The 10,171-nt window shown below is 43.8% G+C and overlaps 1 pseudogene; it reads left to right on the top strand.

The window, feature by feature from the left end:
• Positions 1–8,578: 8,578 nt before the first annotated feature.
• Positions 8,579–9,724, top strand: LOC137341109 (high mobility group protein B1 pseudogene; annotated as a pseudogene).
• Positions 9,725–10,171: the final 447 nt, after the last annotated feature.

Raw genomic sequence — 10,171 nt, 5'->3', positions numbered from 1 at the left:
AGGCTCGGTAAACATCCCCATCCTCAATGATGGCGGAGTCCAGCACGTGAGTGCAAAGAAAAGGCTGAAGCGTTTGCAACCATGTTCAGCCAAAAGTGCTGAGTGGATGATCCATCTCGGCCTCTTCCCGAAATCCCCACCATCACAGAAGCCAGTCTTCAGCCAATTCGATTCACTCCACATGATATCAAAAAACGGCTGAGTGCACTGGATACAGCAAAGGCTATGGACCCCAACAACATCCCAGCTGTAGTGCTGAAGCCATGTGCTCCAGAACTAACCACGCCTCTAGCCAAACTGTTCCAATACAGCTACAACACTGGCATCTACCCGACAATGTGGAAAATTGCCCAGGTATGTCCTGTCCACAAAAAGCAGGACAAATCCAATCGAGCCAATTATTGCCCCATCAGTCCACTCTCAATCATCAGCAAAGTGATGGAAAGTGTCATCGACAGTGCTATCAAGCGGCACTTACTCACCAATAACCTGCTCACCGATGCTCAGTTTGGGTTCCGCCAGGACCACTCAGCTCCAGACCTCATTACAGACATTCCAAACATGGACAAAAGAGCTGAATTCCAGAGGTGAGGTGAGAGTGACTGCCCTTGATATCAAGGCAGCATTTGACCGAGTGTGGCACCAAGGAGCCCTAGTAAAATGAAGTCAATAGGAATCAGGGGGAAAACTCTCCAACGGTTGGAGTCATACCTAGCACAAAGGAAGATGGTAGTGGTTGTTGGAGGCCAATCATCTCAGCTCCAGGACATTGCTGCAGGAGTTCCTCAGGGCAGTGTGTGATACCGAAATGTAGTTTTTAGAAATAAAACCAAATGCTGGAAACCAAAAATAATAAAGGAAAATGCTGGAAATGTATAGCAGCATCTAGAAAGAGACTCTTACACCCCCAAATATTAAGTTTTAGAAAATTTGTTACAATTGATAAAAAAAAATGAATGAATGAATGGAACTAACTCCCCCTCTGTTGCCGCAGCAACTTATAACTTTTTATCTATGACGGATTTGTTGATTTAAACTATTACAGAAATGGAAGTGCCCGCATTGCCATTCGCGGAACCACTGAGAGCCAGGAAGCAGCAAGTGGGGGATAATGGGGGGGGGGGGGGGGTGGGCGTTGCTGTGCAGGGCCTGGTTCCCCCTCCCACCCCGCCCCATAAATCCGATCAACTGATTCTGGAACCCGCTAAGTCTGTGATTCTGGCACGCTCCAATATTCTGAAGGACGTCAGGAAGTTGCAGCCAATTGGGGCTCTTAACACCGCGGTTATATTCCAAGGAGCCGACCAGAGGCACTCGCCATCTGGCTCGCGGCCCCTGATGGTGCTCAGTTACTTGCTATATCGCACGTCAGCGTGTCCCATGGAGTGAAGGTGTCCTTCCACTGGATCAGCTCAGGGTCCATGACTGGCTCGAGGCTCCATGCGATTTCACCAGTTGCCTGGCTGTAACCCCCCCCCCCCGCCCCGGCTATGAATGTGCTATCGTTTCTTCTCAGTTAACTTTGGGCCAAGGAGTGGCGTAATCTCCAGTTTCCACTTCAAGTACTGAATTTGTTTTTTTCACCATTCACAATAGATCTCAGTAAAGATTGTATTCTAATATATCCTAATCATAATGCATTACCTGCAAGATTCACTTCCCTTACCATATTTACTCTGCATGTCCTCTATAAGCCACAGGTCATCTGTTCCAACTCCTGGATATCTCAGTGCTCTTATGATTGCTTCAGACCCCAGTGATGCTTCCTGCTTTCCCATCAATGACTACTTTATTTTTCTACGACAGGAAAATATCACTGACATAATGTCATGAGAGAAGCTTAAACCCTCCGATATGTATTGCCAAATAAAGATTCCAAATGGTAGACTTGATCATCAAGAGCAGATCATTTGATCAAAGCCCAGGTTCACTTTAGGCCAAAACTGATCAAAATGAATCTGTTTAGATCATCGTAATAACCATACATTTCTTTAATGGATACTGGTTCTCAGCTGATGGTCTCAGACGATACTAGTTATGTTATTGTTTCTTCTACAGGACACAGCTTTTAGAGAGCCAGAGTCATCAAGTTGTGGTTACCTCACCCACCATTCTAGATGTCACTGAAAGGCAATGAGCTATGACCTCCTTAGTTCTGATGATTGGGAGTTGACTGCTGTGGTGGCTTCAATTTCTAAGTCTGGAATTTTGATCGAAGTTAATGCCAACATTCCTATGCTCTTTATTTTAATGGCGGACATTGATGGTGCTCACGTTGGTAACCGGCTCCTTCGTGGCGAGACCACTTTAGGTCTAAAAGACATGCCAGAAATTTGAGCCTGGGGACTTGATTGACACCTGTGATTGGAAAATCTTACCCACTGTGCCTAGCCTTGTCCTGGGACCTAAAGAAGATACCCGAGGCTGAATATTCATTTCATCTGAAAAATATGATGGACATTTTGAACTGCCTGGCTCCCTTTGAGTAAATTATCTTTCAATATTGGCACAGAGACCTGCGACAAAGATTCAGCAAGTTTACTAAATTGGATTCCTTTCCCTCAATCCATGAATGAACAGTTTTTCAGCGTGTTCTTCTGACAATTGATACCTGAAAGAAGATATGCTGGGCCCTATTTTATCTTTGTTTTTGATGGCACAAACCTGTTTTGCACAACGTAGAAGAATGCAGGCATGGATGTTAGGGAACTTGGGGAAATAAATAGTGATGTCTTGAGGAGTGTACATATTACAGAGAGGGAGGTGCTGGAAGTCTTAACGCGCATCAAGGTAGATAAATCTCCGGGACCTGATGAAATGTATCCCAGGACGTTATGGGAGGTTAGGGAGGAAATTGTGGGTCCCCTAGCAGAGATATTTGAATCATCCACCGCTACAGGGGAGGTGCCTGAAGATTGGAGGGTAGCAAATGTTGTGCCTTTGTTTAAGAAGGGCGGCAGGGAAAAGCCTGGGAACTACAGACCGGTGAGCCTGACATCTGTAGTGGGTAAGTTGTTAGAGGGTATTCTGAGGGACAGGATCTACAGGCATTTGGAGAGGCAGGGACTAATTAGGAACAGTCAGCATGGTTTTGTGAGAGGAAAATCATGTCTCACGAATTTGATTGAGTTTTTTGAAGGGGTAACCAAGAAGATAGATGAGGGCTGTGCAGTAGACGTGGTCTACATGGACTTCAGCAAAGCCTTTGACAAGGTACCGCATGGTAGGTTGTTACATAAGGTTAAATCTCATGGGATCCAAGGTGAGGTAGCCAATTGGATACAAAATTGGCTTGACGACAGAAGACAGAGGGTGGTTGTAGAGGGTTGTTTTTCAAACTGGATGCCTGTGTCCAGCGGTGTGCCTCAGGGATCGGTGCTGGGTCCGCTGTTATTTGTTATTTATATTAATGATTTGGATGAGAATTTAGGAGGCATGGTTAGTAAGTTTGCAGATGACACCAAGATTGGTGGCATTGTGGACAGTGAACAAGGTTATCTAGGATTGCAACGGGATCTTGATAAATTGGGCCAGTGGGCCGATGAATGGCAGATGGAGTTTAATTTAGATAAATGTGAGGTGATGCATTTTGGTAGATCGAATCGGGCCAGGACCTACTCCGTTAATGGTAGGGCGTTGGGGAGAGTTATAGAACAAAGAGATCTAGGAGTACAGGTTCATAGCTCCTTGAAAGTGGAGTCACAGGTGGATAGGGTGGTGAAGAAGGCATTCGGCATGCTTGGTTTCATTGATCAGAACATTGAATCCAGAAGTTGGGATGTCTTGTTGAAGTTGTACAGGGCATTGGTGAGGCCACACTTGGAGTACTGTGTACAGTTCTGGTCACCCTATTATAGAAAGGATATTATTAAACTAGAAAGAGTGCAGAAAAGATTTACTAGGATGCTACCGGGACTTGATGGTTTGACTTATTGGGAGAGGTTAGACAGACTGGGACTTTTTTCCCTGGAGAGTAGGAGGTTAAGGGGTGATCTTATAGAAGTCTATAAAATAATGAGGGGCATAGATAAGGTAGATAGTCAAAATCTTTTCCCAAAGGTAGGGGAGTCTATAACGAGGGGGCATAGATTTAAGGTGAGAGGGGAGAGATACAAAAGGGTCCAGAGGGGCAATTTTTTCACTCAAAGGGTGGTGAGTGTCTGGAACGAGCTGCCAGAGGCAGTAGTAGAGGCGGGTACAATTTTGTCTTTTAAAAAGCATTTGGACAGTTACATGGGTAAGATGGGTATAGAGGGATATGGGCCAAGTGCAGGAAATTGGGACTAGCTTAGTGGTATAAACTGGGCGACATGGACATGTTGGGCCAAAGGGCCTGTTTCCATGTTGTAAACTTCTATGATTCTATGATTCTATGATAATGCGTCTGATCCAGTGGAAGCAAACCGTGTTCAATTCTTGAAACTACCAAGAATAGCTGGATATGAATTCTCTGCCTGCCCCTCACCATGGTAACTCATAGGCCCAGGCTCTGCTAACTTTTGCTCTGTTGAAGGAATGGGGGCAAAACTCAACTTCGCCGGGGGCGGGGGGGGGGAGGTGCCAAACTGACGGTAGTGGATCAGTCGCCAGTTGTACACCCCGCCCGATTTTCCTTTCCATCGAATCAGTTCTCCCCAAGGTGATCATTTTGATTCAGGAAAGACATTATTTGGTCCTGATTTTTATCATTAAGGAATTTTTTTTGTCTCTTTCGATTCCCCCATGATTGCGCTTTGTTCCCTGGAGTTCTGTTCTTAAACTAGTCACTGGGAGATTTGGAATGATTCATTCTAATTCTCCTTTCTACCTGTGATGGAGCACTTACATTCACTTGCTGCCTTCCTGGCATGATTAGGACAAAGCTTTGTCTGCCCTCCAGATGGTATAGCAAGTTGTACCATACAATATAGTATGGCCACCTCACTGCCAACTATACCTTTGGCTTCTAACCTGGCAATGTGTCATGCGCAGGTCTCAATCAGCCAGCTACAGTAAAAATGTACTTAATTTAAAAGGAAAGTGTAACTCATTAAGAATAATATGACTTTGTTAAGCATTCAGATAACCAAATGACAATCAACAGCGAGAATCTTTTTAAAAAAGCATTTAAAAATAAATATGCCTTTAACTTAACCAAATTATCTTCAGCCAATCTACCAAGATGTAGCATTAAGATTGGTCGCTTTGGCATTGATTGTGAATAGAAACGGAATCAAATTTTAACATACAGGCCTAGAAATTAGGGCACAGCCATTTCTGGGTGCGCGGGGCATTCAGGGAACAAACCCTGTGCCTGTCTGGTGATGCCCGAGGTGCCCCTGGAGTCTCATCTGGACCATTAGCAGGCAGCTTGCCGCAAAGCCTGATTGAAGATTGGCTACAGCTGGTGTCGCACAGGCCTTCAGGTAAGTAGGGAAGGAATTGGGGGGTGGTAGCGACCGGGCCGGGAAGGAACGGTGGTAGCGGTGTGGGGGTCGGTGGGGGTGAAGGGGCAGCTGGCAGCGGCCTGCGATCTTTGAATGCGAGGTCAGGAGGAACATTCTTGCTCCTCCTGCTCTTCCCCCCTCCACATTCAGGTAAGTATATTTTAAAAACTTACCTTGTTGGTTGCCGCCTAGGGCAAACCAATCTTGCAATGGGTGGTCTCAAACAGGCATTAAACCATTTACTTGCAAAGGGTTTAACGCCTGTTTCAGGCATGGGCACAGCACGCCAATTTTTGGCTTTTACCAATATGGCGGTCAGCGTACTTCCAACTTCCTACCCGCCATATTGGAGGCCGTTTAGTGCCTGAAAAACAGGTACTGCACAGCCAAATTTCAAAGCTACAGTGTTTGGTTGGACCTGTGTAACTGTATGTAGTATTGACATTTCATTCAAATAAAAAACAATCAGTTCAGTTTTTTTCTTACTTGAAATGGCTCTGCGCATGACTACAAATGACTCTTGATGGCCTGGTTCAGGGAACTTGTCTCAGAATCGGTCGTCTCAAATAGCACATTCACAGACTCTGCTACCACACTCCGTTGGGAGTGATTCAAGTTTTCTTGGTCAGTTGGAGTTTTCTTTTTTCCACAAACAGAAAAAAAAAAATCTAAATACCTGTCCCCTCAATCACAGGCTAATGGATTTGGCTGAGCAACAGTTGCTTTTAGACAGAACGATCTTTGTGTCTGCCCCTTGACTCGAAGGCTAGGACTAACAGAGATTTGGCTTGGTTTAGTAGATCTTTTTACAGATAAAAGAAAAAAAAACCCAACAAAACAAAGGGACTGATTTTCAGATTGGTTGCTACTCCGCCAACCTATTTGCAGTTTGTAATTAAGCTGAAAATTGTTCCTACTACATTTTTTGAGCCTGCGACCAATTTTCAACATATGTGTGTGCCTACGGGCAGGTCCTCAAGGGGCCTCTGAATATAGTGCAGTCAATGTCGGAGTGAGTGGAAGTTTCCTTTATTCAAACCCCTCCCAGGCCTTGGCTTTGTGACAAATCCCTTCTGACCGTCTTAATTTGCTATAATGGACGTTGTATGTAAGAACACATTTCCGGGATCTGCTTCTGAGGTGTGTGTCGCATCCCTGGTGCTGGACTTGCTAGTTGCCCACCTGGCTGTGAAAGGGTAATAAATATTAAAAAGCACCCAGATCCTGGGTCAACAATTGCAGCTAGTTTAATCCGCACCCCGTGTCCCACAGACTTGTGCGTAACTTGAGTCCTAGCTTCCTGCAGCATTTCCAAGTAATGGGAAGATGCGACAGGATGCAAGGATTGTAAAACCAACACAAGAACATTGAAAATAATGAGGTTACAAAGTATAAAAATTCTTTTGTTTGGGACAGATTTCGTAATGTGAAGAAAAAACTCAAAGTTTTGTCTCCATGTACTTGCCTTGTTTATAAGTACTGGCTCCATTTGTGCAGCAGTATGAGCAAGGAACGCCAAGTCATACTGGTTGGTAAGAGTTCCTCTTGCGGTATATACACCCGTTTCACGGTAATCCGGTGCAGAGGACGAATGTAGTCTCATGGTAATGGTCCATCAGTACAATCCCTGGTCGTCCAGTATGGAGAACATTGGTAGACTTCATGGTAGTACTCTTTCTGCATAAATCTCGACAATGCATAACTGAAAATGGGAATCTCATGGGAGAAGATTTCCTCTGGTTGCCATGTGTACAAATGCTGTAAACATAGAGGGAAGATGTCCAATGTTGGTTATTTCAGCAAAATTGTAAATGAGCACTGAAAGAACATGTTTACAATTTCACAAGTAATAGCCAACATAAAAGTTTTCTTTTTGTGTTTGCAATGTCGTAACACTTAGCAACCAATGGAAATCTGCCCCCACTTGGTTTAACGTAGCTTGACCTTTTGTAAAGAGCATGTAAGAAGCACTGTTATTTCGAGTTACCTGTATCATTTGGACATTGAATAGAGAATTTTATTTGCAAATATTAACGTCATGGTATATACTTTAACAAAAGGGTCAAGTAAATTTGCTTCATAGAAAGATTCAATTTCAAGATTTAATAGAGGTGATCAAAATTATGAAGGGTTTTGCGAGAGTAAATAACGAGAAACTGTTTCCACTAGCAGGAGAGTTGGTAACCAGAGGTCACAGATTTTAGATAATTGGCAAAAGAACTAGAGGTGAGGTGAGGAGAATTTTTTTTACGCAGCGAGTTATCATCTGGAATGCATTGCCTGAAAGGCTGGTGGAAGCAAATTCAAAGTAACTTTCAAAAGGGAATTGGATAAATACTTTAAAAGGAAAAATATGCAGGGTTATGGGGAAAGAACAGGGGAGTGGGGCTAATCAGATAGCTTTTTCAAAGAGCCTGCACAGGCACGATGGGCTGAATGGCCTCCTTTTGTGCTGTATAATTCTATGAATGTATTAGTGAATGCTTTTACATACTTCACCAATGCTGTATGAATTTGTGATCCTAGCACAGAGCTTCATTTGCCCAAAGCGCATTGTGGGAATTCAGGCGAGGGGCACTGCAGGACATGTTGTCCATTAAATCCTGGACAGCATACGTCACAAATCCTGATGTGCACTCCCACCAGAAGTTCAGCAATAACAAAAACAACCTGTACTTTTATAGCACCTTTGATGTAAAGAATATTCCAAGACACTTCACAGTTAGGTGAGTGGAAAACCGATGCTGAGCTAGAATGGGAGAGGTGCGGAGGGTTGACCAAAGGCTGGGACAAAGAGATGGGTTGTGAGAAGGTTTTTCAAAAGAAGAAGAGGGAGGAATAGAGTCAGAAATGTTTAGGGAGGGAATTCCAGGCAGCTAAAAACTCTGCTGCCAATGGTGGGACAAAGGTTGGAGGGGGAGCACAAAAAGGCCAGAGTCAGAGAACAGAGTGTCCCGTGGAGGAGGGAGGCAGAATATAGAGTTCAAGGAGGTTGCAGAGATAGGGTGGGAGGAGGCCATGGAGGAATATAAGAATGAAAATTCATCAACTTTGCCATTGCATGTCTACACGCTGCCATCCCTTGTGTTGCGGTATTTGCAGAAAACCACGTCGAGAGCAAGTTGAGTTCAACTTTTCCAAACCGTGTCCGGCTCCGCTGTGGTCCGTTCACGGAAAAGGCCAAAATGGTAAGGGGTGGTGATCCTAAAAAACCCAGAGGCAAAATGTCCTCGTATGCCTTCTTCGTCCAAACTTGTCGTGAGGAGCACAAGAAGAAGCATCCTGATGCAGGTGTCAACTTTGCTGAATTCTCAAATAAGTGTGCAGAAAGATGGAAGACCATGTCTCCTAAAGAGAAACTGAAATTTGAAGAGAAGGCAAAAGAAGACAAGGTCCACTGGGAGAAAGAAATGAAGAATTATGAGCCACCAACTGGTGCCAAGAAACAGAAGAGAAAGAAGGACCCTAATGCACCAAAAAGCCCTCCATCTGCTTTCTTTGTGTTCTGCGCGGACTGGCGTCCCAAAATTAAAGAGGAAAATCCTGGGGCAACAATTGGGGACATAGCCAGGAAGTTGGGAGTGCGTTGGAATGCGACAGCCGCAAATGACAAGGTTCCATACGAAAAGAGGGCAGGAAAGCTCAAGGAGAGATATGAAGCGGATCTTGCAGCATATCGTGCTAAAACAAAGCCAGAGTCTACTAAGAAGGCTTCAACTGCCAAAGTGGAAAAGAAGAAGGTGGAAGAAGAGGAAGAGGAGGAGGATGATGATGAAGAGGAAGATGATGAGGAAGAGGAGGAGGATGATGATAATGACGATGATTGAATTTACATTGCTTCCAGCAACATTTCTCATCTTTAGAGCATTTACCCCTGCCCTGTACACACTCTGCTTCTTTTTAAAAAATATATAAGGCTATGTATATGAGAATTTGATTTTAAACTGTACAGTTTATTTTTGTTTTGTATAGTTAACACACTACGAAAGTGTCTTTGGGTGGCCCATTGTCTCTGTTCTTAGTGGTGTTTTGTTTGACACTTACCTTGGCTGGTACAGTGAGGGGAATATAAATTGGCTTGGTGAGAGCAATTTTCATGTTGGTACACAGCACCGACTGGGTTTGGGGGAGGGGGAAGTTAATTTGCTATTGAGTTGTTGTTAGGTTCTTGGTGCATCAGACATTGTGCTAGAAATTGAAAATGCCACTCTGTAATTGCCTAAAAGTTGCAATTTTGTTTTTGTTGACCTTTTGAAATGCTTATGAAATAAAACTTTTTATTAATGCTCAAAAAAAAATTTGCAGAAAACCCCCAAAATGACTTGTTTGAAATTCAATTGCAATTCTATTTACACTGACAACCAGCAGCAAAACTAAATGTAAATGGCCTGTCACCTTTTATAATACAGCAGGACTTTAGATTGAATCAAAACACAATGGGTGCTCTAGCCATGCTGTATCCACGTCAAGGAGTGCACCAATACTAGACTGAGATAAGCTGAATGAGCCTGGTTAGAAGACGTCAATGAAGAAACAAAGTTGAAGTATTTCTTTACAAAAGTATCCACCATTTCCTCCAGATTCATTTCCGATAAATAAACATTCACTGATTTTCACAAGCTACTGAAAGGCTTTGAAGTTGTATCGGCTACGAGACAAGTTATTCTCATCAGGGAATGGGAGAAGCAAAAAAACAGTAAATGTCAGTAACTGGTGACTGGGAGTTCAGCACAGAGCATTGTGCC

This window comes from Heptranchias perlo, chromosome 23 (genome assembly GCF_035084215.1).
Source record: "Heptranchias perlo isolate sHepPer1 chromosome 23, sHepPer1.hap1, whole genome shotgun sequence".
NCBI classification, from domain to species: domain Eukaryota; kingdom Metazoa; phylum Chordata; class Chondrichthyes; order Hexanchiformes; family Hexanchidae; genus Heptranchias; species Heptranchias perlo.
The sequence above is the reverse complement of the archived record's forward strand: the minus strand, read 5'-3'. Positions and strand labels throughout refer to the sequence as shown.